This window comes from Pinus tabuliformis, chromosome 9 (assembly GCF_031772625.1).
Source record: "Pinus tabuliformis cultivar Carrire ecotype Pingquan chromosome 9, CPIR1, whole genome shotgun sequence".
Classification (NCBI taxonomy): Eukaryota; Viridiplantae; Streptophyta; class Pinopsida; order Pinales; family Pinaceae; genus Pinus; species Pinus tabuliformis.
This window is the reverse complement of record NC_142307.1, coordinates 1,140,092,121-1,140,119,693: the sequence shown is the minus strand read 5'-3', so window position 1 is coordinate 1,140,119,693 and position 27,573 is coordinate 1,140,092,121.

Here is a 27,573-nt window from a genome sequence, read left to right as displayed (position 1 = left end):
ATCTAAGAATGTTATGACCAAGAAGGTCATGGAACAATTAAAATTAAGGATTTCTAGACCATACCATAACATTTTTTCAATGGAATCTAGAAAGGTTGTAGCCCTTTGTTTGGTTAAATATTTATATGTACCTTAGTTGATTATCCGTACATAATCATTACCATGGATATAACAGCCATTGATGCACCAAATGCATGGGGAATGCCTCTCTCAAGGAAGTTTTCAACCGATTTGGGTGGGTCCATTCAGATGGATATATCTTATTCTGCTATCCCCGCAATTGTAGGTGGAATGGTCATATTATATAAAGAAGTAGAAAGAAGGTACCACGTGGAAGTCCCAAAGAATTTGGAAAATGGTGAATAGGTTTTACGAGAGGAGCATCTGCCTCATTTTGAATCAGAGAGTTGTCACCTTTTCCACCACCCATACCCTTCACCAAGCATAAAAAGAAGAATATTTCCGATTGACAAAGATATCCAATGTAGTGATGAGCAATCGCATCGACCTAAGAGGGCCAAACTTCAGCAAGGGACATCTGAAAAGTAGCCAAGTGATATACTAGTCAGTGGACATATGCCTGAGATTATTCCTTATCGATGACATCTGATGCCATAGGGCATAATTTTGTATAGTATCTCTAATCCTACTCCCTTTTATTCCATGTCATTAGATATTTTTATTTCATGTATTTATATTATGTCTTTTATATTTAAGCTTGTTAGTGTATATTTTCTATTCCAATGGTATTTTCTATATATATGCATGATTATTTCGATGTTGAATGGATATCTACTTGATGGACTTATGTTTCCTTGGATGCAGTATTCTGGGATTCTCACGTTATTTCTTGGGAGCAACATGTCCCTATATGGAGCGAGATGTTGAACTCAAATTGTCAAAGTTCTAGGGAAGAAGAAGTACCCATTTTTTCAACAAAGATCGGATCACATATCAGCAGTCCATGAGTCATGGTTATCCCATTGTGCAAGTTATGTAATGTAAATTATCTTAGTAAAACTTTGAGTCTATATAACAACCTAGGTAAGCCTATAATTTTGATGACGAATTCCATCCTAGGAGGTTTTTTAACCTTGCAGATTACCTATATTCCTAGACATGACTAATCAAAAGATATTGTTTTCCTCAAGCTTAAATCCCAAAGCTATCGTGAAATTTATTATCAAATTATTAGGTGAGTCCTAGTATTTTAATCGAGTTTGATGTAAAAGTGGTTTGGGAATAATTTAAGCTAGTTGGATTAATTATTTTATTACAAATCTCCTAGTTTACTAGATCATATTGTGTCGCAGATGGGTTATGTGTCTTGAGGGTCTAAGAAAAATGTGTATTCCCTCTTTGAGTCTTGTAAATGAAAAATAGTATGTATTAGAGGGTCGAAAAAATAATTAAATCCCCTTACATATAAATTAATTAATTTTTATAGAAAAATTAAATTAAATTGTAAACCAGAAAATTAATTAATTAGAGTCAAATTTAAATTGTCTAGGAAAATAAATTATCCAAATGGAAAAATTCATGGATCTTAAAAGAGTCAAATTCTAAAGGTTATCCACAAAAGGATATTGTATAGTAAAAGAAAATTTGGACCCTTGGACCTTGGTGGTTAAGTCAAAGTCAAATTTTTGAAGAAATTAGCTCAAAATAATTAATTTTGCGATAATTAAAATGAAATGAAATAATAAATTCGAAAATTCTTCAAAAATAAAAAAACAAGGGCCAAACCCTCGATTGGGGTGTGAGCTGGATGACACTATCATAAGTATTGTTTAAATGTGAAGAATATCGGGGTACAAAACCACCACCCTCCACACGCTAGAGGCGATAGGTGTAGTGGATCCTTGCATGCAAGAGGTAAATACCTCCACAGGAGGTTGCAGGGGCATTGTGTCTATGGTCTGGCTTGGTGTCAAGCACTCTACAAAGATTGTTAGTTAGTTGAGTGTTTAGGGGAAAGAAGTGTCGAAGGGTCATGCCGAGGGTAGAGGAACATTGCAACACGACGAAAGGTGTTGGACTAATCTTCTCCAGGCTAGGGTAATCTAATATGTTAACTATTTTTTCTCTCCCTCCTCCATTCATCAACATGTCTGGTTATGGGATTTGGGTCTGCATGGTGTTAAATTTCCTGCGTATGGGAACACTCAGGGTTTATGGTAGTCACTGATGCTTGTATCCTTGATGCAATCTGTCATGCTGACTGGTATGGTCTTTGTGTCAATTCGTTTTGAAATCCTTCTGTCCTGGATGGGGTTATATGGGATGCGTGTCTCTGTTGCCAACCCTTGGGCCTACCTCTATCTAGTTTGGTTTGATAATCCTGGGGTTTGGGGTTGGGTCATCTTCATCTTTGTCTCTAGGCTTTTCTTTATTTTAATTCATGGGGTTAGGTGGAAGCTTTATCGCTTGCATGACTGTTGGTCCCAGAACTACAATTTTTTTGTTGTCTCTCTTGCTAAGTCCCATGCCCCTAGCTTCTGTGGAATTTTCCACAAGGTTACAGTTGAAGGTCTACCATAGCCTGGGTTTGGGAATTACACTAATTTTGTGGGTCATGGTGGTCTTTTAGATTCTTCTTCTCGCTACTATGAAAATTGGTTATGGGGTGTGGAAGTTGAGTTCTTATGTGGGATGGTCAGCAAGGATGGGCTATATGGGATAAGACTGGAGGAGGTTCAACACCTTTTATCATGGAAATTACCATTTCATTCTCCCATGGCAGGTGTGTGGGGTGGTAGGATCACCTGGAAGGGAAAGGCTTCTGGGCTCAGGCTACCACCTGTATAGGAAACTCCCCACACCCATCTTTTCACTCAGCACTGTGAGCTTGAAGCAATGGCATGGGTTGCGAATAATAGGGGTTGTGGCAGGAGAACTCAGGTGACTACATAGGAGGAGTAGCCCAGCTCCTTAGACAGCAGGGAAAGGGGATGCAAACCGGTAGCCAACATCATAAACAATGTGACGACTACTTATCATGAAGGGACCAACAAGGAAACTAGGCATTTAATTGAGGAGTGCGAAGTTGATCTGAACTGCCAGGTGGACTCGACGGATATTGAGGCGGAAGATTGGCGGCTGATGGTTCTGGACCCTGGGCATACTCGCGGCGAGTTACCCAATTCAAACATACTTTATATTTGTATTTGACCATGAAAAGTCTCCTGGGCAAGGCCCTGGAGTAGATTTCAGTGAGTATGGCCACAATGGTACAAGACTTCCCCAACTATAAGCAGGATTTCCAGAAACTTTAGTTCTAGCCGCAAAAACAGGATGGATGGCTACGCCGAATTGGGGATCACCTTCCTTTCCTTCTTTCATAGAGAGTATTTCTAAGTTCCAATGTTAAGGACCCGACCTCGGTAGAATCTACATCTGCCGAGGGAGAAGAGTAGGTTGCTAGATGGTATCAGTTTTGTTTAGTATATATGTGGATAGCTTTTAATTTTCAAAATGATGGTTTATTTTTCATAGGGAAATAGTATTTGGACAAGGTAAAGATATGCATATCTATATAGCTTGGGTAGAAAGAATTATTGTTTTTTCTATTGGATGGCTTATCATGTTGTTAGGTGGCTAAAAGACTTGGTTTCCCTTTGGGGAAGTTGAGGCCACCTAACTATTCATATGTTGATGTAACTTGCTTATATTTTAATGAAAAATGAAGGATCTACCAAGCTTACAAAAAAAAAATCAAGGGCCAAGATTACAAGATCTTGAAGCGTTTATCAACGACCAAGATTATTTTGGCAAGGATCAAAGGAACTAGTTGTTATTTTTCCATTTGGAGGATTTATCTATAAATTAGAGAGTCAGTTGAGTCTCTCGTCATCTTGATCTCTGGCTAGAATTGTTGCTAAAGCATTTTGTAAACTATTGTCCCACTGGGAACTATTTTTTCTACTATAAGAAAAGACTTTGGGGTGAAAATTGAGGTGTTATTTTTCATTGATTTGTGGTATGTATTGACTATCAGCTTCCTATGTGGTGCTTTAATTAATATTGTGAGATACTACATAGTGTTTGCAAGTACTCAATCCTTGGTCTCCAAGTTCAGAGACTGTGGGAAAGGGTTACTTTGCTTTGGATCCTTGGTTTTTATATGGTGGATTGAATCTTCGCTAGGGCTACAATGAGCATAAATTTTATGAAATGTTTTACCCATTCTTTGAAGGAAAAAATATCATAAAAAGTATTTTCTCAAAATCTATTTTCAAACCCATGTATATTTTGTAATTTTAATTGTAAATTATTTTTCTAACCTGGGTTGAGTTTTTTTTTGTTTTATTTTGTATACATTTGAGGTTTGGGTGTTGTATTTCTATCTTTTACAGGTTGGATCAACGGATCAAGTGAAGGAAGAGTTATATCTAGACCCTTGATGGTAAGAGCTAGCCTCTTGATAATTTTGCAGGGACTTTCATTGAATATTTGATGAAAAAATTCAGATTCGGAAGAAGAAATTTTTTTTGAGACAAGGGTTTTCCATTTTTGGCCTTCTTGGGACCATATCTGCCCCCTCCAAGCCCAATGTCAGCCTTCCCTTGGTCAATGTCATCCCTAGAGCCCCATGCATCACATTTTTAGGACCTTTTAGGACTGGTCATAGCCTTTAGGGGCCTCGACCTTTCCTATTTAGCCTCATGTCAAGTGTTCCAGGGCGTTTTAGGCCTAACAGTGGGCCCAAGTGGCCTCGACCTGCCTCCTCTACCCTAGATGACAACCTTCTAGGCTTGCCATGGATTGCTTGCCCATAAACCCCAACATTTCAGCCCTTTTTCCCAGTGTCTAGCCTTTTAACCTCAACGTTGACCATTTTGGGCCTTTTCGAGCCTTCTTGATGCATGATCTATCATCTTGACCGCTTTATCCCCCAACATTGGACTTCCTTAGCCTCGTTTTGTCCCTGCTTATTCATTTTCTACCCTAACTTGACCTAAAACCTTAATATGAATTTTAAAGGCTAAATACTTGGTGGTTTTGCAAGTTTAAGGTCTGAAAATTTATATTTTCAACTGACAACTTGACTCCAAAGTTTCAAAAAATTTCAACGAAGGGATCTTCAAGGCCTTGGGCCTAGGGTTTGACCTCTAAACCCTTGTTTTTATTTAGTTTTATTACAACAATCAAATCTTTAATAGTTTATCCATAAAATCACATAATAAATGGTCAAAATTGGTCAAAGTTGATAAATCTTGATTTTTGTAAGTTTTGGCCACTTGGGAATCTCAAAATTGACCTAGATTTAAAATTTTTGCTTGTTGGAATTTTTTGTTGAAAGGTTGAATCAAGTCTACAAAATTTTATGGATCAAATACTTTAAGAGGGCCAAAAATTCCAATTTTATTTTTTTTTATTTCCGGAAAATTTTAATAATTTTTGGATATATTGGGGATTTTCTTGATGATTGTTGGGTTGTTGATCTGTCACTATTTCATTATCGTAATAAACATATTAGGCCTAAATTTTCATGAGTCATACCCTCTAAAAGCCCTAAAATTTGATTTTTTCAAGTTTGGTGAAAATTTACTACTTTTAGGAATTTTGGGTATTTGTGTTGGTATCATTTGCTTGCTGATCTGTTGGTTAATCTACTACTATAATATACATTTCAGATCTAAAAATTTACCAAAGAATACATTCGAAAAGGACTAATACATCTATTTTTAAAGTTAACTAAGCTTACTTGGAAATTGAGCATATTTTCATGATATTGGGAAACCATAAGCATTGTTGATTTAACATTTCCTTACTAATGTCATAACATTAATAAATGCTAAGTTTTCCGAATTAATATTTCTGATTTGACTATTGGGATCTAACACTTGTGTGGCTTGCTCTGGGCTTCACAATATTTTCTCAATTTTGCACTAATGAGCAATCTTTCATAAGTTCTAAGTCTTTGATGTTGTGGAATCTAATTGGATAATGGTTATATCTTAAGAATCTTAACATCTTTATTGTTCATCTTAAGTATTTGGAATTTTAAGTTCACTGGTTTTTTTGCATCTTGTGTAATATTGTTGAAGTTTACACTGATATCTCGAAGCACTTATCTTGTCTAAGATTGCATTTCACTGTCGTTAAGTACTCTTGCTATAAGATATTTCACCTAATTACTTAATCATCTTAAACAATATTTACTCAAGATAATCTCACTCACAACCTCATGCATAAGCATACTAGATCTAGATTGCACTAATAATTTACCTCCTAAGATGAGCTAGGTTGATAGAAATATAGGCCAACCGTTTTCATCTAGCTTGAGGGACCTTGGAAACTCTTCGGTGGTTAACACATTGACTTTACAGTCGTCAGAGACACAACCTATGTAGCGCTAAAGGCATCAGGTAATAGGAGCACAACAAAAGGTATTGTTAATCGGGCCCTAGTCTGCTTCCTGTCAGCCTCCTTCCCACAACCTACCTTGAAGCCTAGCTTCAAAATAGTTAACGGAGGGTTACATTTCGATTAAGAATCTAACTAAAAATAACCGAGATCACTACATCACACATAGGTCATAGGACTTGCATGCCATTTAGGTTAGTCAATCATCTGAAGCCGTGGGTGTCTATCTAGTCATTTGGTTCCAATTTACTATAAGCAATAATTTGTGACTCCATTAAGGCATTGGTCTCATACTTTGAAATATAATCGAATTAATAGCCTTGCTTAAATCAACCAAGTGGCTAGGCCACTCATCTATGTCTCCCAAACAAGATGGTTTCCAACTTCTTTTACTTCATCTCATTCCATAGGGACTATCCCCCATAGCATATTGTTGGGATATAGCTAGAACGGAGTGGGCAGGGATCAGAGTGACAACCGTCGTGCTGAGAGTTGTCACGGTGCCTGTACAATCTGGGCGATGACAAGAGGCATGTATATTGAAGTAGTAATATTTCCAAGCTATAAATTATATCATTTGCCAATAAGCTTATGGTTTGACAGACAAGGAGGTACATCTCACAACCTTTTAGATTTGAGTCATTTTGGCTGAGAGACCCTGCCTTTTTAAAGAATGTGGCGAAATTGTGGAAGGAAGAGCCAATTATCAAAGGCATAAATATACATAATTTTCATCAAAAACTAAAATACATTAGGCATAGGGAATATTTTAGGGGTGAAATTTCACAAATGGGTTATTTTTTGGACATTTTTTGAAAAACATATTCGCCAAAATTTTACCAATTTTAATAGTAAATTAGATGTTTTATTATTGAATATTCGCATATATTATATATGTATTAATTTTCAAACTACAATAGTTGCCTACAATAATATATATAGGAAAAATATTAAATCATTACAATATACCCTAATTAACCAACAACTAAAAATCTAGAACAAACTAGAATTTGGTGAGATATTTGAGGCCAAAGCTCAACTCGATAAAGATATGGCAGAAATATAGCAACAAATTAGGCAAGAAAGTAGAAGAGGGAGTCTATATAAGAAAGAAATGGAGCTTGGAGCATAATTAGAGGAATGATATTAGTAAGAAGAGATCTTATGGAAACAAAAATCAAGAGTAAAATGGCTACAAGAAGGGGGAAAATACCAAGTTTTTTTTATATATATGTGGTACACTATAGACAAAAAAATACCATCATCGGAATTATATACCCATAAGGAAATATATTGGAAAACCAGAGTGAGATATAAAAAAAATTGTAACTTTCTATCATCAGCTATTAACAGAGTCAACCCTAGAGAGATGACCAGTTTCTTAAAAAATAATCAAGAATATCCTTGCTCTCATAACAATGGAAAAAAATCATTTTTTATTCACAAAATTTTAAAAATAAAAGTTAAGTAGTGATAGGGATGAGAAAAGGAAAGTCCCCCACTCTATATGGTTTTACAACAAAGTTTTACCAATCATGCCGACCTACTCTAAGAGAAGAGATCTGGGTGCTAGTGGAAAACTCGAGAAGAATAACCTCCATCCACTGTGGCTTTTATGTAACTTTCTTAAATCTATCTCAAAAGGATAAAAAAACTGAGTCCCTTGCTTCTTTCAGACCTATTGTGCCATGTAATATTATTTACACAATTGTCTCAAAAGTGATACCTCACAAACTTAAAGCAATCCTTCCGAAAATTATTTCAAATGAATAAATGGGGTATGTTGAAGGGTGGTTGATCCTATATAGTATCATTCTATCACATGAATTAAATTCATTCATTGAAAAACGAAAAAACACCTATAATTCTTATCGAACTAGACTTGTCTAAAGTTTTTGATAGACTTAGATAGCAATACCTCTATCACCTTCTTGTTGTATTTGGATTTCTAGGCAAATGGATTCACTGGGTTATAGCCTTGGTTTCTAAAGTTTAGTTTGCCATCCCCCTCAATGTCTCTCCATTGCAAACCTTCACTCTATTTAGAGGTATTAGGCAAGGGTATCCACTCCCCATTCTCTCTTCTTCTTAATTGTCCAGGGCCTCAGCTATGCATTAAAGGAAGAAGTTCAAAAGGGTAATTTAAAAGGACTTAGACTCCATAAGTTTGATTTCCCCATTGTTTATAACAATTAATTAATGAAACCTTATTATTATGTCACCCCTCTACTAGAGAAGCCAAAACCTTCAAGCATATCTTAGAAAATTTTGAAGCAGCCTTTGTGGAAATTAACCTCATGAAATCTTAAGATTTCTTTCACAAAATTTCAATGTGTAAACTCATATCTATATAATCCTAAAAATTCCTAGGAATTACCTTCTATCCAAATATCGGAGAACCCCTCTGTTAGAAAAAACATTAGGATACTAGCCTAGTAGGAGTTTGTACACAATTTTAACCAAAAATTTTTGAGTTTGACCTTTGACTAGGTTAGTTAGTTCCTTCTAAATTAGTTCTTGAAGAATTAAATCGCTTTATTCTTTTTTGTCTCTGGCGGTGCCTAAAGTCATTATAAGAAAACTAAGAGATATCTAAAGGATTTTTCTTTGGGAAGGAGCTAAATTGGAAAGAAATTGGGCTCTAATTTCTTGGCACAAAGTCTGTAAGCCCAAAATGAAATGGGATATGTTGTTGAAATATCCTAAAATTTTAAGGAATCTAATGAAAAAAATAACTTGGTGGTGATGGATTAACTCCCAAAATGAAATATGGAGTGAGACGTGGAGGAAAAAATATACACCAGACATATTAGATTGCGACTTAATCAGATTAGAAGGGGAAATAATAGGCTCTCAAATATGAAATACGACTTGTGAGAATCACTTTCTCATTGAGGATCATAGATTTTGGGAAGTTAGAGAAGGATCCAATTCATACCTTTTGGGAGGATTCCTATAACTAAATGTCCAAGATTTAAGAAGACAACATCCATCACAACCTTAAAGAAAAAGTCATTCATTAGGGTAAAAGTAAGGTCGTTGATTTTTGGCACCCAACCTCAAAATTGTAGTAATGGAGAAAGTATGTGTTGAAGGAGTAATGACCCTTTCCAAGAAGAACAAGGGCAATAGAAAATATATAGGATATTATTCAATAGAGAAAACTAAAAGATAAAACCTTCCTTAACAAATTCAGGTGGGGATACTAGAAATTAGGTAATTTCACACTCAAGGATTGGTTATAATAAGCTACCATAAATTCCAATATGGAGTAAAATATGGTCCCTAAATTTGTGGTCCAAAATCAATTTTTTTCTTGTGGTAAGATGGAATCTTTTTTTTTTTTTTTTTAACATGGGATAGAATTTAAATGTGAGGATTTCATGGCCCCTCATATTTTCATCTCTAACACAACATAAAGGAATCAATAGAACACCCCCTAAATTCATGTTCTTTTGTCTCCAACTTTTGGGATAGAGGGGAAATCATCTTCATACAAATTGACAGAGTTAGGCACAACATTTGGGAAATTCTCACCAATTGGAGAGACTCAACATTCAAGAAAAAAATCACGCACAAGGCTTGGAAATTATTGTTGGGAATTATTCTTTGGGAAACATGCAAATAGAGGAACATTCAAATATTTAAAAATAACAAATTACCACTAAACCAAGTTTAGAAAAAAACTCCAAAGAAACAATCCTATCTTGTAGTTGGTGCACACATGATTGGAAAATAAATGGTCAGGAGGGGGCTATCCTAACCCAACTAGTGACTATCCAATGAAGAAACATTCCACTATCTCATTCCCCAGAACCTAGATATGAAAGCCTAGAGACTACCTCTTGCAAGATATCTCAAATTAACTTTGATGGAGCCTCTAAAGGAAACCTAGGCCTAACTATCATGAAGGTGGATATTTGTGGCCACCCACTTGTTCCACTGGCTCACAACATGATTTTCCTATTTCAGTAGTTTTCTATTTTTGGCAGTTTTCAGGTCCTAAACTTATGGAGTTATTTTGAGGCCCTAAACGATGTTTTTTGGGAAAATGGGAAACTTTTCCTCTTTATGTCACACTTGTAGTCAAATTTTTTCTCCCCGGATAGACCTTTCTAATGGGCTAGTGTGCATGCTAAATAGAGATAATATGCCAAAGTTACGGGTTCGAGAAGTTGACGTTCCAACTCATCCCATCGGGGCACATAAGTCTTTGGCACTTCATCTCCTAGTGTTAGGATTTTGGATGTTTAGGATTTCTAATTTTTTCTTCACAATAAAAATTCCTTGGATCCTCATTGTAAAACCGTTCAGGAAGGCGAGTTAGTGTCACATCTCTTCTTAGAGATAATATACCAGTGATTGAACTAGTTTTATTTCATTTTGCATGTAAGTAGTTTCAAAATTATTTATTTATTTATTGAAGTTCAGGTTCACTGTATCTCTATGTTTCAATTTTAAATTTCATTTTTTTCCTTCATAAATTTAGATCAGTGGTATCAAAGCAGTATGCTCTTTCTCTATGTTTCTGTGCATGTCTTCAACAAGGTAGGGGTATAAGGAGTTGGGACTCAAGCCGCTTAATCCCTTGCAAGACCTTACTAGCCGACCTTGATAGCCTCCCATGGTGGAAGAAAAGAAAGATGAGGGTGTAGGATATCCTATCAAATTCTTTCTCGAAGAAGCTCTTGAGTGATAGTTGAATGAAATGATGGATAACTTTTCCCAAATCCTTCAACATATACCAATAGGCAACACATCTTCATCCAATAATCACTTCAGAGGAACCACCTCCTTTAAGGTATAGTTTAATTTTTCTATTCCCCTATTCGAAGGCCAAATATATGCAACTACTCTAGATAAATGGTTAAAATTGTTAGAAGGACATTTTTCGGTCCATAATTTTTCTGTAGAGAAAAAAAAGTACATTGCTTAAATTTGCCCCCCACATCAAGGACTGGTGGGAAACTTACTGTGAGAAAATGGCCATGGAGTAGTCTGCACTATTTTCAATCGCACCATCTTGGAACACTTTTAAGGATGTTGTTAACGAACAATATTACCATGTTGGAAGCTATGAAGTTAATTTTGATAAAATAGTTTTGTTCATTGTTGAAAATTAATAATTTGAACAAAATCATCATAAGCATTCTTGTATGGGTCACTTACCAAAAGCTTGTGATGTTTGTGATGTAGCCGGTGAATTTTGATTATATACAGGTTACGGGGAAACCGCACAAGACTTGATTATCAGGAAAAGTCAGCTAATAGTATTTAACTTGGAAACACTAATAGTTGAAACGAAAGATTTATGTGATGATATACAAGGTATTAGTGCTTAATTTATAATCTCATTCATTCTAATAGTCTAGCCAATGAATTATTTGTTGTAGAAGCATTGGATGTAGTATAAATACAATATTCATGCATCCCCTGATGATGGACTCACTTCGTAGTCTGAAACGTTGGGTTCACAAAACTCTTCAACAGGTCATTCCTCCTCTATCTAAAATACTATTAATCTCTTAGGGTACTTCCCCAAACAGAAGCTAAGTAGTAGTAGAAAAGTTATCCTTACAATCTATGCAAGAAAATAAATAATTGTTGAATGAATTTAAGCTTGTGGGAAAAATTCATGTTGAAATCTTTCGAACATACTAGTTTTTTCATAAAGGGATCATACTGGTTGCTGGTCTATGAGCATCTGGATATAGATGAAAATGTTTGTATGTTTCAGTAATAATAATATTGATTATATTATATTATATCATGCAATGTGGATAAAGATGGAACGAAATGAAAACATCTTATTGGCCTATAATGTGACAGGGATGCAACTAACTGAAAACATCTTGTTTTCTAATTATGTGATAGACAAGTGGGTTTCCCCTTCCATAAACACATGCAAATTTGGGGACTTGAACCCTTAACTATTTGTTACATAACACTTTATTTTTATGGTCGTCGCCAATTGAATTGCCCCAAAAACTATGCGATATTATTATATTATTAGGAGCAATTTAATTATTTTATTTAGGATTAGTTTGATTGTTTTATGTTTTCTTTTTTCTTTGAAATTCTATAAGATAATTTTTGATAAAATTGTCATATTTTGTTCTTTAAAATAAATTGTTGAATATTTAAATAAATTTAATATTTTAGAAAATTTTCAAAGCACATGAATTATGCAAATTAAAATGTTGGAACTTGTGAACAAATTCCCAACCAATTTTAAATAAAATTAACCAAAAAAATATAACAAAAAATAATTAAAATATAAAAATGTTTAATTGCTTATTACACTTGGAGTGGCTCATAACCTTCTCTACCTCCAAGAAGATTATTCATCAAGATCATAAAGAAAGCAACATTTTCTTAAACGATAAATTAAATCCAAATATAGCAAGATTTTTTTCATGAAGATGTAACTCATATTGGACCAAAGAGAATCAGTGGAACATTTTAAAATTTTAAAACACAATGAATCTCATCTAAACAATGAAGAATTTTTATTTTATTTGTATTTATTATAACTCCCTTGTTACGCTAACTCAACATAGAAAATAGAAAGACGGAATTGAAGAATGGATGAAGCTCTCTAGTGAGGAAATCGATCACTCAAGAGATTGCACCAAAACACTTCCTTGTTATTCACCAGGCCAATAAACCTTTACATATATACGATCATATTGTTTTTGAAGAGATTCCTATATATAGGAACTACCAACCAACAAAGCCTAATTAAGGAAAATGGTTCAACCAACTCTCTAACATATATAACTTGTTCTAATTATGGGAGAAACTTATAGAGATTTGTCCAATATCCCAACACCCCTCTTTGATGGATAAATGTATTTTCTACCACACCCAACTGATTCCTAAATAGTTCAATTTTTTCCTTTCCAAGAGGTTTTGTAAGGATTTCAACCATATTTTCATTGATCTTACAATATATTACATCAATTTCCTTGGATTGCACATTTCCCCTAACAAAATGATAATGTGTCTCAATATGTTTTTATCTTGCATGGCACACGGGATTTTTGGCTAGCTTGATGGTGCTTTGATTGTCACACTTGATAATAGTTGGTTTTTTCTATACTTGTCCCACACCTTCAAGAGTTCTCCTGATGCCAAATTGCTTCACACATAGCACTACACAAAGATTTGTACTCGACTTTAGTTAATGAAAATGAAAAGATTGGTTGTTTCTTATTACTCAATGTGACAATCCCAGATCCAAGGATAAATGCATCCTAAAGTTGATTGTTTGTCATTAGGGCTTCCAACCCAATCTGAATCAAAATAGTTTTCCAACTCAACACCAAACTGATTGAAGTATATTTAATACTAAAGTTAAATGTTCCTTTCAGATACTAAAGTACTCTCTTAGCTTCTCTCCAATGGATTTTAAGAGGTTTGGCCATAAACAGACTTAGAATGATAACTAGATATGATATGTTTGGCCTGGTTGTAGTGAGATAATTTAAACTTCTCACAAGATGATGATACAATGTACCATCTACCTCTTTTGTACCATCATTACTATGGAGTTTTTCATTCTATTCTAATGGTATTGATGTGGCCCTACATTTTTCCATTTTGATTATTTTGAGTAATTTCCTAGTATACTTACTCTATGTAGCCAATGTCTATTCACCTTCTCTCCATATATCTAGGCATGAGCAATAATGAAATTCACTAAGGCCTTTCATTTGAAACTCTTGATAATTTTCCTTTAACTTCATTAATTAACTTAGAAGCATTCCTTGTAATAATAATATCATCAACATACAAAGAAATCGTAATAACATGCCCCTTTTTATTTGACTTGATATACAGATTAGCTCACCAATTTTACTTTTCATAAAACCTTTCTGAAGAAATAAAGAATCAATCTTCTCATACCATGACCTTGGTGCCTATTTAAATCCATATACTTCTTTCTTTAACTTACAAAAAATATGATCTTGACCCTTTTTAACAAACCCTTCTGGCTAAACAAGATATACTTCTTCTTTTAGTTCTCCATTCAAGAAGGCTAACTTAAAATCTAGCTGATGTAATTTTTATTTATGTTTTGCAGCTAAAGAAATCAAACTTCTAATTGTATTTAACTTAGCTACAGGTTAAAAAGTTTCTTCATAACTAATTCCCTCTTTTTGTGAGTATCCTTTTTCAACAAACTCGGCCTTATATTTATATGCACTTCCGTCAACTTTAAATTTAGGTTTGAACAACCATTTGGATCCTATGGGTACTTTATTTTTAGGCAATTCTATCAGTTCCCAAGTATCATTCTTCATTACAGACTCATATTCTTCCTTCATTGCATCTATCCACTTTTTATGTCCATTAGTTTCTTTAAAATTTGAAGGTTTTATGTCATTCATAACTTTAGTCATTAAGTAATAATCTTTAATTCTTAACGGTGATTGAGTTTCACGAGATTAAATTCTTAGTACTCTTGTCCTGCTTCAAAGTGAATCATCTCTTCGTCTTGGTGTGTTATGACTACTAGAGGTGTACATGTCACTAGATTCCTCCTCATATTTCTATTATTGATTATCGTCTACTTCCTTTTTGACATCATCATACTCATAAGGGATACGCCATGCATCATACTTTTCATTAATTAGGGTTTTGTTTGCAATATCATCAAATAATACATCTCTACTTGCAAAGATTCTTATGAGTGTAAAGATCAAACAACTTATAAGCTTTATGATTAGATCAATAACCTATGAAGATATACTTGATAGCTTCCACATCAAGTTTCCTCTTGTTTTCTTTCGAAACATGAGAGAATTCTTTTCTACAAAAGATTCTCAGATGCATTAGTACTGGTTTATGTGTGGTTTATAAACATAAAATTCTTCAAAACGAGTCTTATGATCTAAACATTTAATTGGAATTCTATTTTTCAAGTAAACAATAGTATTAACAACTTTGGCCCAAAAATAATTCATAATATTTCTAACTTTTAAGCCACTCCAAACACACTATAATAGGGTTATGTTCTTCCTTTCAAGTACTCCATTCTATTGTGGATTATATGGTATTTTTTATTGTTGTACAATTCCAGGGATTTGCAGTACCTCATGAATTCTTTTGAAATATATTGTTCCCCTTCATCTGCTCAGAGGATTTGATGTAGTTTTATGTTTTATTTTTAACCATAGTTTTGAACTCCTTAAAATATTCAAACACGTGACTCTTTTTTATCATAAAGTATACCCATGTATATTTCATACAATCATCAATAAATATCAAAAAGTAATATGCTCCACCTAATGGTCTAGTCTAGATAGGACTACATACATATGTATGCACAAAATCTAGGACATCCTTTTCCCTTTTATTTGTATGAGTAGGGAACTCTTCCCGGTGCATCGTTCCTAATGCACACCCTTCACGTGAAAGATATTCATTATCAAGTATTGGAATCCCTTCTACCATTCCTTGCTTTTGTAGTAATAATTGATTATTATAATTAATGTGGCCATACCTTTGATGCCAAAGAGTCTCTCTTGTCATTTTCGTAGATTCCAATGCTTGATTACATTTAGTTGTCACATTGAGCTTATACAAACCTCCAATTCTAACTCCTCTTGAAATGGCCTTGAAGTGATCTTGCATGTATTTCGCTATGCAATGTGAATTTACAAGTTCAACCTTCAAGCCCTGATTTTTTATAGTGGAGACTGAGATTAGATTCTTCCTAATACGAGGCAAATACACCACATTATGGATTATTTTAACATGTCCATTAGGTAATGTCATTTTCACGTCACCATACCCTTTGATTTCATGTACATGATAATCTCCAAGATAAACATTTGTGTCATTGTTAATTTCATGAAAGTTTTCAAACCAATGTATATTACAACACATATGTATGGAGGCTTAGAATCAACAAACCAAGTATTTGGATCATCAATTTAAGAAAATATTGCAACATGTGTAACAAATACTCTAAATTTCTTGATGCAATCATTCACAGATTCTCCTATATCAACAAAATTAGTAGTGTGCCTCTTATTTCTATGTTTGGACTCGTGATATTTCCTTTCCAAGTAATCTCTAAAGTAGTGTCCAAACTTTCCACAGTAACGACATTTAATATCAACCTCTGGAAATGCCATACATGGTTGTGATTTTGAAAATCGTGGTTTACCAAATGTTGGCTTTCCTTGCGGTGACTTTCCTCCTTTATTATCTTCCCAAGGCTTCCTTGTTGAGAAGTGTAGCAAGAAAGGCTCGATTTGAATTAGCCTCAGTCAAATTGAGAAAATTCGAGATTTCCACATAAACAGATAACTTGGAGGCAGTTAACTGAGGTGACATGGGTCGTGCCACTTAATTACCTCAGTAAATTTGAGTTAGTGGGCTTGGAGTTCAGTTTGCATGTGTTGATTGCTAATATGTAGAAATCTAGTTCAGTTATTTCTAGTTGACTAAGTTAAACTAGTTCTAATAGTTAATAGAACTAGTTGGAGGTAAGTTGTGCAGTGGGACAACAATATAACTTAGAGATCATCCAATTAATTGATAAATTGACCAAAAGTAGCTCATGGGTGTAAGAAATTAGAATTTCTCAACTTTGGTGGAGATTCCAAGGCAATGTAACATCAATTGTGGACTAGTCTTGAGTGTACAAAATTTTTCATGCGGGAAGTTGATCAATTCTTAGGAATTGCACAAGGAAATAGGGACCTCCCTATTGCTTAGAAGCTAGAATTGGCTCACATTTATGTAAGGAAATAAGATCTCACTTGGGGGAAGAAATTGACTAAGTCTAGGTTGGATCTTCTCATTGAGTAGAGAGAACAACAGAAATATGAAATGATTCTCTATTGATCAAAACCCAGAAATAATATGAAATGATTCTCTATTGATCAAAACCCTTAAGGTAGGGCAACACCATACATTCACTCCTTAAGGAAGGAGAACACTCCACAAGCCATATGCCTGTTCATACAATATTCCTTCAATATTCCTTGGCATGGAGTCTCTTGCCTCTATATAGGCCTCATACATACAATACCATGGGTCATTACCATGGTTCCCTCATACCATCAACTAATACCATGGGCCCATTACATTATTATTAACTACTTGTGGTCCCTTACATGATATGGGTTAACCACCTTATTTATTACTATGGCCCATTCCATTATTACATTATTACCTTGGGTACCTCCCTTGGTACCCCATATTATCCCCCCTAGGTATATAACATCAAAGTTGGAGCTAGAAATTGTAATTGATTCTTTATTCATCTGATCAGTGCAAGAAATATTAAGGGTTTTTTTACGAGTTCGTTTCCCCTAGATACATTTGTGTACTTTTGTGTGTGATTGATGCATGCTTATGTATGTTGTTCTAAATTGTGAATTAATTTTCATAGAGAAAGAGTAGAATTATGTCTCTTGATTTAGATTAAATTTCTTGAGTAGCTGCAAATTTTATATCATCATATTTCTACATGGTACCAGAGTAGGATTCACATTAGAAAAATAATTTTGAATTTCTTCCTCAGGAAGTTCGAATTTTCAAATTCAGTGTCACATGATTTTTTCACAGTTGGGAGAATGACCTTTAATGGAATGAGATTAGAGTATGCCTTGGAAGGAAACTCTAATTTCATTGCCTGGAAAAATTGCGTGGAGGAAGTGACTAATGATAATGGATTGTTTGAATATGTCAATGCAAACATTCCAAAACCAATATCAGTTGATGCCCATAACCTAGCCCAATGGAAGAAAGATGTAGCCAAGGCGAGGAGAATAATCTTGGAGGGCAGAGACCACATTGTCTCAAATCTCCATGGCAAGGAAAAACCTTTCGTAATGTGTAAGGAATTGACTAAGATATTCAATAATAGCAGTGACCGTAAAAAAGTAGCCCTCAAAGACAAGATTTGAAACATTAAAATGCAGAAGAATGATAGTATATCGTAGTATACCATATTTACACAAGTTTAGGATGAACTTGGAGGGGTTGGTGTGAATGTTGCAAAAGATGACTTGGTGAGCCTAGCTCTTCTAGCCCTTCCAAAGGCCTAGCTACGAGGACTCAGTGAACGAGAGGGAGAAATTACCAAATTGGGAATAGTTGTGGTCTGATTTGGTATAAGAATAAATCAGGCGAAATACCAGAGATGGGGTGACATCCAGAGAAGAGGAAGATGATTTTTCTCTAGTTATCAAAGGATTGAAGGCCAAGGGCAAAACATCCCAAGGTGAGGCTAAATCTAGCCAAGGGGGAAAGAATAAGGACTTTTCCAAAATAAAATGCTTTAATGGTCATGAATTCAGGCATTATGATACAAAGTGCCCACAAAAGAAGTGTAGTAAGAAGGAGCCTACAGGAGGAGAAACAGGTGAAGCATTTGCTTTGCAGTTCGAGTTAGACTTCACCTTGATCACATTCATGGCCAATACTATGATGGGGAGTGTGTCATACTTTGAATCAGGTGCCTTGTTCCACATGATAGGGGGTAGAGAGATTTTTAGTGACCTGGAGGAGAAATATCTCTAGATTCATATTGAATTTAGGGAAGACTAAAGGTACAATGCTACCAAGATTGTATAGTAAGCTTTAAGAGGGAGTCAGGATCCCCTCTTTGCCTAAAATATGTTATGTTTGTACCAGGCCTGAAGAAGAATCTCATCTCTATAGAAATTTTGGAATACCATGGCTATGATGTGATCTTTAGTAAAGAGAAACTATTTCTAAGACACATAGCTAACGGGAAGGTGAAGCAGATAAGTTTTTGAGTCAAGAACCTATATAAACTTGAGGTGCGAGAATCTAAAAACTTGAGGAGTGTTGTTTCCCTAGAGATAGTTCCTGAATATAAGGGAACTAGTGCCTTGGACATCTAAATATTGATGAAAAGTTTTAAAATCCGTGGCTGAAGAGATAGGCCATGAGGGCTTGCAACAACGTTTCTATTTCTGAAACCCTAGCTTTCAAAAAAAGAATGGTGAGAAAACTTTGAGGATTGCAGGGTATTTGGATTGAAGGAGTGGTTTGAAGAGAAGAAAAAAGACATAGTTTATTCTAGGAAATTAAGAATCTAACTCTAAACTTATGTAGAAAGAATAATGGAAGGCTGAGAAAATGTGCATGAGTTATTGGATGTGTAGCGATTCATTAAGGATTTATAGTTTAAATAACATGAGTACAATTAAGTAAATTCACGAAAAATTAAACTGAAACAACCAACTACATCTTACACCTTTCAAGAGAGGAGAAACAAAAATGAAGGATGAACACAAAAAAATAAATTGTACCTACAATTACACCAGAAACTGGAATCAAAATTGCTTTATGTTCTTTGATTTCAGAGCGACTTCTTTGTTAGAAGGGAGACATGACTCCAAGGATTTGAACCCTTACAAAATGTCACTTTCAGACTTTTATTTTCCCACTCCCAGCCTAATGATTTCTAATTAGTAATAAAACTAATTCCTAAATAGTTACAATTGTTTATTTCTAAAAGGATTTGAAATGATATAATTTCAATAATAATGTTTACTATTATATATTATATAAATAATATTATTAAATATCACTTTTATAATGTTTATACAAAGCAAAACTTTTGTCTTTCGAGTCGATGCACATTACATTTAATAAATTTTAAATGTACGCAATAGGAGTGGGACCAAATCTTTGGCACCTGCAATGTTGAAGACAATGGTGGACATGGATGCTATGTGGGTCTCACTGTTGTCATGCATACATAATCAAGCCAAAAACCATAAGCTTCTTTCGGGGGAACCTCTTGGTGGTTTCCAGAGATGAGGATGGTGTTGTCGGAATTAATTATAGTCGTCAATTTGAAAGCAAGTGGTTTTGAAAAACCACTTCTCGACAACACTCTATTGCCTATCTTACGACCTCATTGACCTCTGGGGATCCCATTATATTTGGAGAATGAAGAATTGGGGCCATGGATTTGCTTGGGCAATTCAAATTTCTTCAAGTGTTGTGAAATTGTAATATCCTCCTCATCATCAAGTATTTTGGGTGAGAAACTTCTCTTAGAGCACCAATTTGCTGCATAAACATGAAACATGTGTCACGTATTGCTAAGAGGTTGACATTCACATGGTTATTTTCTAATTTCCTTTTGAATTCAATCTATTTTCTAAGACATGGAAATCAGCTTAGTGCATATCTATTATAACAACCCAAGGTTAAAAGTTCATGTAATAAAGTTAATAAAGGAAAAATAAGACCAAGGTCATGGGACACATATATTCCAAGATGAATGTTGGGTAAAAACATCCTAATGGGTGTTCATTTTGGTTAATTATTCCTAAGAAAATTGGCAAAGGCATTCAAAAAGGCTTTGAAAAGGAAAAGAGGCATTAATTGGTATTTATTTATGAAAATAAAGGAAAGTAGGAGAAAAGTAAGGTGAAAGGTCATAGGTTTCATGTGAGGAGGAAATAGAAGGAAAAATAGAGAAACTTGAAGAAAATAGAGGCCTCAATTATAAAAGGGCTTCTGAGGATAAATTCACAACCTGCTTCTAATTTTAGCTTGGAGCTCTCTCTCTCGATTTTCCCTGTCATACTCTTGCGCACTTAGAAATTCTTGGAGCACTCTCACATTTGAGAAAGGAAGGCAAAGGAAGGACAAGAAAGAAAAGGAAAGAAAGGATCGAGTAAGGGAAAGTTGGATCAATTAGTTTCTGCAGGAATTCTTGCGGGTATCAGGTTGCATGTATGATTCCCTTGCTAGTTTTGGCATGCATGGCAAATTCATGTGTGTATTTGGTTCTCTTATTGTCATTCACATGGGTTTTTCCAAGTGTGAAAATGGTTTTATCCTTGCTTTTCCATTTCTGGATAGCCATGGTGTGATGGGGTTCTTTCGTTTGGTTGAGCTTTTGATTACTAAATGATTTTGGAAACAGCTAAGGTGGTCTCAGGAAAATTCCCAAGGGCCTGGGAATCTCTTGACTGGTAATGGCGAGAATGAAATAATGCCTGAGGGGGGAGACGAGAAAATTCCTCCACGTATTGGTGAAGAAATATGGAAGCATCCAAGCTTGTGTTAGGGCCTAGTGATCCCTTGACTACATTTGGTGATATTATGGTAAATCCTGGTAGTGTATGTTTACTTTTTGGTCCTAAGAATCCCTTGACAGTAATGGCAGTATTTTAGTAAATCCTGGTTATGTAGGTGCTTGTTTTGGGCCTAGGAGTCCCTTGACCAGTTTTGGCGGGATTGCAGTAAAGCTTGAGAAATCCCTGGTTGTTTTGTTGTGAGTCCCACATTCATGCTTGGAATATGGCATGAGGGTGATTGACTAAAAGAAATATTTGGTTCAAACTAATTTATGGTTGGGTGGCACATGGAAGTCCCTTACTTGATTGGCTTTTTCATATGTTAATAAAAGCTATATCCCCTCATATTTCATGAGTACTTATACTTTCTATTATGTGGCTTTGATGGTTGTTCTATCGTTTTTATTATTTTGGTTATATGTTGGCTATAAGCATGGTTTTATGACATATTCTAACTATGGTTCTTATCATGTTTTGATTGGTAAATGAATGGTTATTGAATGCATGACTTAATATTTGTTATTATAGCTATCATGAGAGGGAGTTAGACCTTCTTGATGATTCTCAGATAAGTATAAAACCCCTATGTTCACATATGAATTTATGACCTGTAGATTACATGTTCACAATCATTTTTGACAAAATGATTTTCATGGTTAGGCCTAGTTAGGTCAAGTTATTGACTAAGTTTTGCATCAATGGCTTTTTCCTTGTGTCATTCATTATTCTGGAAAGTTATATCAAGTTTTAGGCAGAGGTATATATACTAGCCCTTAAAAAGTGGCTCAGATTTCGGGGTCACATGCTCAGAACTGGGAAATTTAGACTGCAGTCACTGGGAGGCAGGGTTGTCCATGTGACTGGAGTGTCACAACCACCGAATTTCCTTGTTATGCAAGCAAATCAGAGTCTAGATCACTATAAAGGAAAGTTAGCTCAGGGTTTGGGCACTTGGAGTGGTTGTTTAGCTCCTGTCGGTCCTATAGCTTTTGAGGAAGGTCAATAAAATTTCATCTTTTTTACTCCATTTCCTTAATGTGATACAGAAGGTCGAGTCATTTCATAGTAGCCCTCAGATCATGTTTACCCTAGAAGGCTTGGTATATATGGGAGGGATGGTTACTGAGTGGTATCAAAGTAGGTTTTCATTCTCTTTGGGTGATATTTGATACCACAGAGTGGTATCAAAGCATGGTTCAATACTTGGATTGCATGGGCGGAGTGCCTTTTTCATGCATGCATGTTAGTTGTCTATGTGGTTGTTATGCATGCATTGTCATGGTTGTGGTTGTCATGCATGAGGTCATGGTATGAAGTTGGTAGTGTCATGCATGAGCTTGATATATTCATGTGATTATGATTATACATATATTGTTCTAATTTGAATTGATTTTACAGACGAGATAGACTCCCATGAACTTCACTAAGGTATGTTGATTATTTTTATATTCGGTTTATCTGAAATGGTATGTTTTCAGGAAGAAGAAGATAAAAAATGACTAGAAAAATGGTGTATTACAGTTCACGAGACCCCCCTTATATATCAGATGAGAATCCAAGGGATGAGTACTCTCTAGATATAGCAAACACATTAAGAAGTTTGAAGGAAGAGATAAGAAGTTGCAAAGAAAATAATGACAAGATAATCCATTTACAAGGGAGACTTTCCAGTGCATAAGAGAAACAAGTAGAGGTGATGTTAGATTTTAGGCTTCTGTGGGAGTTTTTTGATTCCTGATCCGGATTAACCACAGTCTTCACTTCATTCTGCCAACGTTTCAAACCCCAAAGGGGGTCCATCATCACGACAAATAAGAAATAATAAGAATGAGAGATTATTGAGAGAGAATAGAATTGCGACCTGAAAATAAATACAAGAACCCTAAATTCACAAATAGAGGCCGACATATGATTTTTAATTATTATTTTATTTATTATTCATTGAAACAGGATTTTATTATTATTTACAATTTTTTATATTTTTTATTGAAATATATTAATTATTAAAATTATTAAATATTAAAACCTTTACTATAATTGAATTGTATTAATTAATATGACTAAATTATATTAATTATATTATTATAATTAATATATAAATAATCTGTATAATATAATATATATATAAATTATAATTGATTTATATAATTATTCTAATTATTTTAATTAATTTATATTTTTAATAAAATTTTTAATCTACTATAATTTAATATAAATTAATTAATATAATTTATAAGATTTTTAATATAATAAATAATATAATTAATATTAATTAATATGATTTATATAATTAATATAAATTATATTAATTTATCTTAATATAATTAATATAATTTAATATAAATTAATTAATACAATTTATAAGATTTTTCAAGATTTTAATATAATAAGTAATATAATTAATATAAATTAATTAATATAATTAATATAATTAATATAAATTAATTTATATTAATTTTATATTAATATAATTAATATAATTATATACTTATATAAATTTGCTTTAATTGCTTTAAGTAAACTCCCTGAATGCAAGACCCTTTATTTCCGATCGTGAGCTTCCAAGGATCCGGGGGGTTCATTTGCTTTATCAGAGGAAGCCAATTTCCACTGATTTCACTTCCATTGTCCCTGTTGAGGTTCTGAGGGTATTTCATAATTTCAATGGCCTCCCTGATTTTTCTTTTATGATAGTTGTCTTCCCTTGCAATTATCCTGGCGCTTTCCAAACACACATGATGTTTGGTTTTGGATGAGTGCTCAGCAAGGGCTGATGTGCGGGATCTTTCATTCTTTATGTCAGCGGTATGTTCTTTAAGCCTTATTTTCAGAGATCGACCTGTTTCCCCAATATAGGGCTATGAGGGCTTTTAGGATCTCTGACCCTGATCACATAAAGGAGGAGTTAGAGCACTTGACCTCTGTCTTCAAAAACATTGGATACAAGGAGTGGAGTATCAAGAAAGCTATAAGAAGGGCTCGGGATAGGGCCCTCTCTGAGCGTCCCCCTGGAGACAAGGAAGAAAATCAAGGGAAAGTTTACCTTCCATTCATCGAAGGGATTACAGATAAGATTGCAAAAATTTTAAGGAGGAAGAACATTCACACTCAATTTACAACATGTGGAACAATAAGGCAAATAATGAGGTCGGTTAAGGATAACATTGATCGTCAGCAGCTCAAGGGGGTGTACAAGATCGATTGTTCTTGTGGCAAGAGTTATATTGGGGAAACAGGTCGATCTCTGAAAATAAGGCTTAAAGAACATACCGCTGACATAAAGAATGAAAGATCCCGCACATCAGCCCTTGCTGAGCACTCATCCAAAACCAAACATCATGTGTGTTTGGAAAGCGCCAGGATAATTGCAAGGGAAGACAACTATCATAAAAGAAAAATCAGGGAGGCCATTGAAATTATGAAATACCCTCAGAACCTCAACAGGGACAATGGAAGTGAAATCAGTGGAAATTGGCTTCCTCTGATAAAGCAAATGAACCCCCCGGACCCTTGGAAGCTCACGATCGGAAATAAAGGGTCTTGCATTCAGGGAGTTTACTTAAAGCAATTAAAGCAAATTTATAAAAGTATATAATTATATTAATTATATTAATATAAAATTAATATAAATTAATTTATATTAATTTTATTAATTATATTAATTAATTTATATTAATTATATTACTTATTATATTAAAATCTTGAAAAATCTTATAAAATGTATTAATTAATTTATATTAAATTATATTAATTATATTAAGATAAATTTATATAATTTATATTAATTATATAAATCATATTAATTAATATTAATTATATTATTTATTATATTAAAAATCTTATAAATTATATTAATTAATTTATATCAAATTATATTAATGAAATTAATTAATTTATATTAAATTATAGTAGATTAAATTTTTTATTAAAAATATAAAATAATTAGAATAATTATATAAATCAATTATAATTTATATATATTATATTATACAGATTATTTATATATTAATTATAATAATATAATTAATATAATTTAGTCATATTAATTAATACAATTCAATTATAGTAAAGGTTTTAATATTTAATAATTTTATTAATTAATATATTTCAATAAAAATATTAAAAAAAATAAAAATAAAAATTGTAAATAATAATAAAATCCTGTTTCAATGAATAATAAATAAAATAATAATTAAAAATCATATGTCCGCCTCTATTTGTAAATTTAGGGTTCTTGTATTTATTTTCAGGTCGCAATTCTATTCTCTCTCAAGAATCTCTCATTCTTATTCTTTCTTATTTGTCCTGATGATGGACCCCCTTTGGGGTTTGAAACGTTGGCAGAATGAAGTGAAGACTGTGGTTAATCCGGATCAGGAATCAAAAAAGTAGAGGTGACTCAATGTAGTCATCCTTCAGAGCTTGTTAGATTTGCAGAGACATGGATAACCATGGATCATTTATGGATAGGAGGACAAGACTAATGGGGCATACGGTAGTAGGTCTCATGGTGGGCATAGGTCGGATATAGATGACACGGTTATGGATGGCAGATTCTTGGATACACTGATAGGAGAGGAAGTGGACATGGGTTCAACTCTAGTTTTGGTTTAGACTGGTATCATGGTCATCATTTCTATCATCATTACATGAGGAGTGTTAGGGGATATTTTCGAGATCCATTCAATAAATCCAAGCCACCTACATTTGATGGAGAGTTGAAGAAATCAAAATATGTAGAGGCATGATTGCTTTGGATGAAGAGATTATTTGAGTTGCATGATTACATAGAGAACATGAAGGCTAAGACATATATTTTTTGTCTCAAAGGGAAAACATACATCTGGTGGGAAGATGTGAATCATGTTAGAGACATCATAATAGAGGAGTTGAGTTGGCATGAATTCAAGAGACTTTTCAAGAAGTACTTGTCAGAGAGGTACTCTATGAAGTCCTATGAGCTAAATATGGGATTGATGACAAATGAAGATTACATGACTATGTTCTTGGAGTTGTTGAGGTATGTGCCATATATTAACGATGAGAAAAGAAAAGTTTAGAGATTTATTAGTGGATTACGATTAGCATTTAAGGATCAAATTGAGTATGATGAGCCTTGATCACTGGAAGAAGTCATTGGGAAGTTGAAGCACTGTTATGAGCAATCAAAGCATAAGACCAAGTCTAAGAAAGGTAAATGGCCAATGATACGAACAAGGCATCATGATGCAGGTTGTTATCACTCAGGTTGTCCTTAAGCTGCTGAAAGGATACGGCCGAGGTAACCACAAACCAATCTTTGGACTGCAGGTTCTAGCCCACCTACAATCAGAGAGGGCTCTCTCTTTGTGATTTATCTCTGTTGACGATGAGTTTAGGCTAGTTATTGGGTTCAAGGGGTTTTTTTTGTGTTTTGGTGGGAAGGAGGATGCCTTCAAGTAGAGAGGCAATGCATAGTGTGGTAAGTTTCAAACCATTGGGCATGGAGTCATGGAGTAAGATTGCTGGTGCGTTTTCTTGGTCACAAGAAAAATGAGGAGGAAGGTAGCTGCTCATGAAACAACATTTAAGCTTAATGGATGGAATGAATGCTAAGGGATGAAGGGCAACAAAGAATCCATCTATCAGGTTAGCAGAAGGAAGATGAATGAACTCTACCTAGGAGCAGCTAAGAATTCCTAGATAACAGTCATTCATATGTGAAATATATCAAACATGAGCCATAACAGAATTCATATTTATGCCTAGATCAAGAGGAAAACATTAAGAAACCACAGAAACCTGAGCATAGAGTGCAACTAAGCAAATTCTAAACCAATCCTTTGTTCTGTGACTTGAGCGTATACGAAATTGAAATAACAGAGGTAAGGAACACTTATTGATTCATGTTGCAGCACAAGAATTCCACATTCAATTCTTCAGAAACCATTAATAACACATCAAACAGTCCATTCTTCCTACTTGAAGTAATCTTTGATTATAGAAAATATCATATATGCAGTGTGAGTCTCTCTTGGAGTAGATTTGCCGACCAACCCTTTTAACAATGCAGAGGGTGGTATATATACGAAAACAAGATACAAAAATATCTAGATGATGAGTTAATAGCTCATAA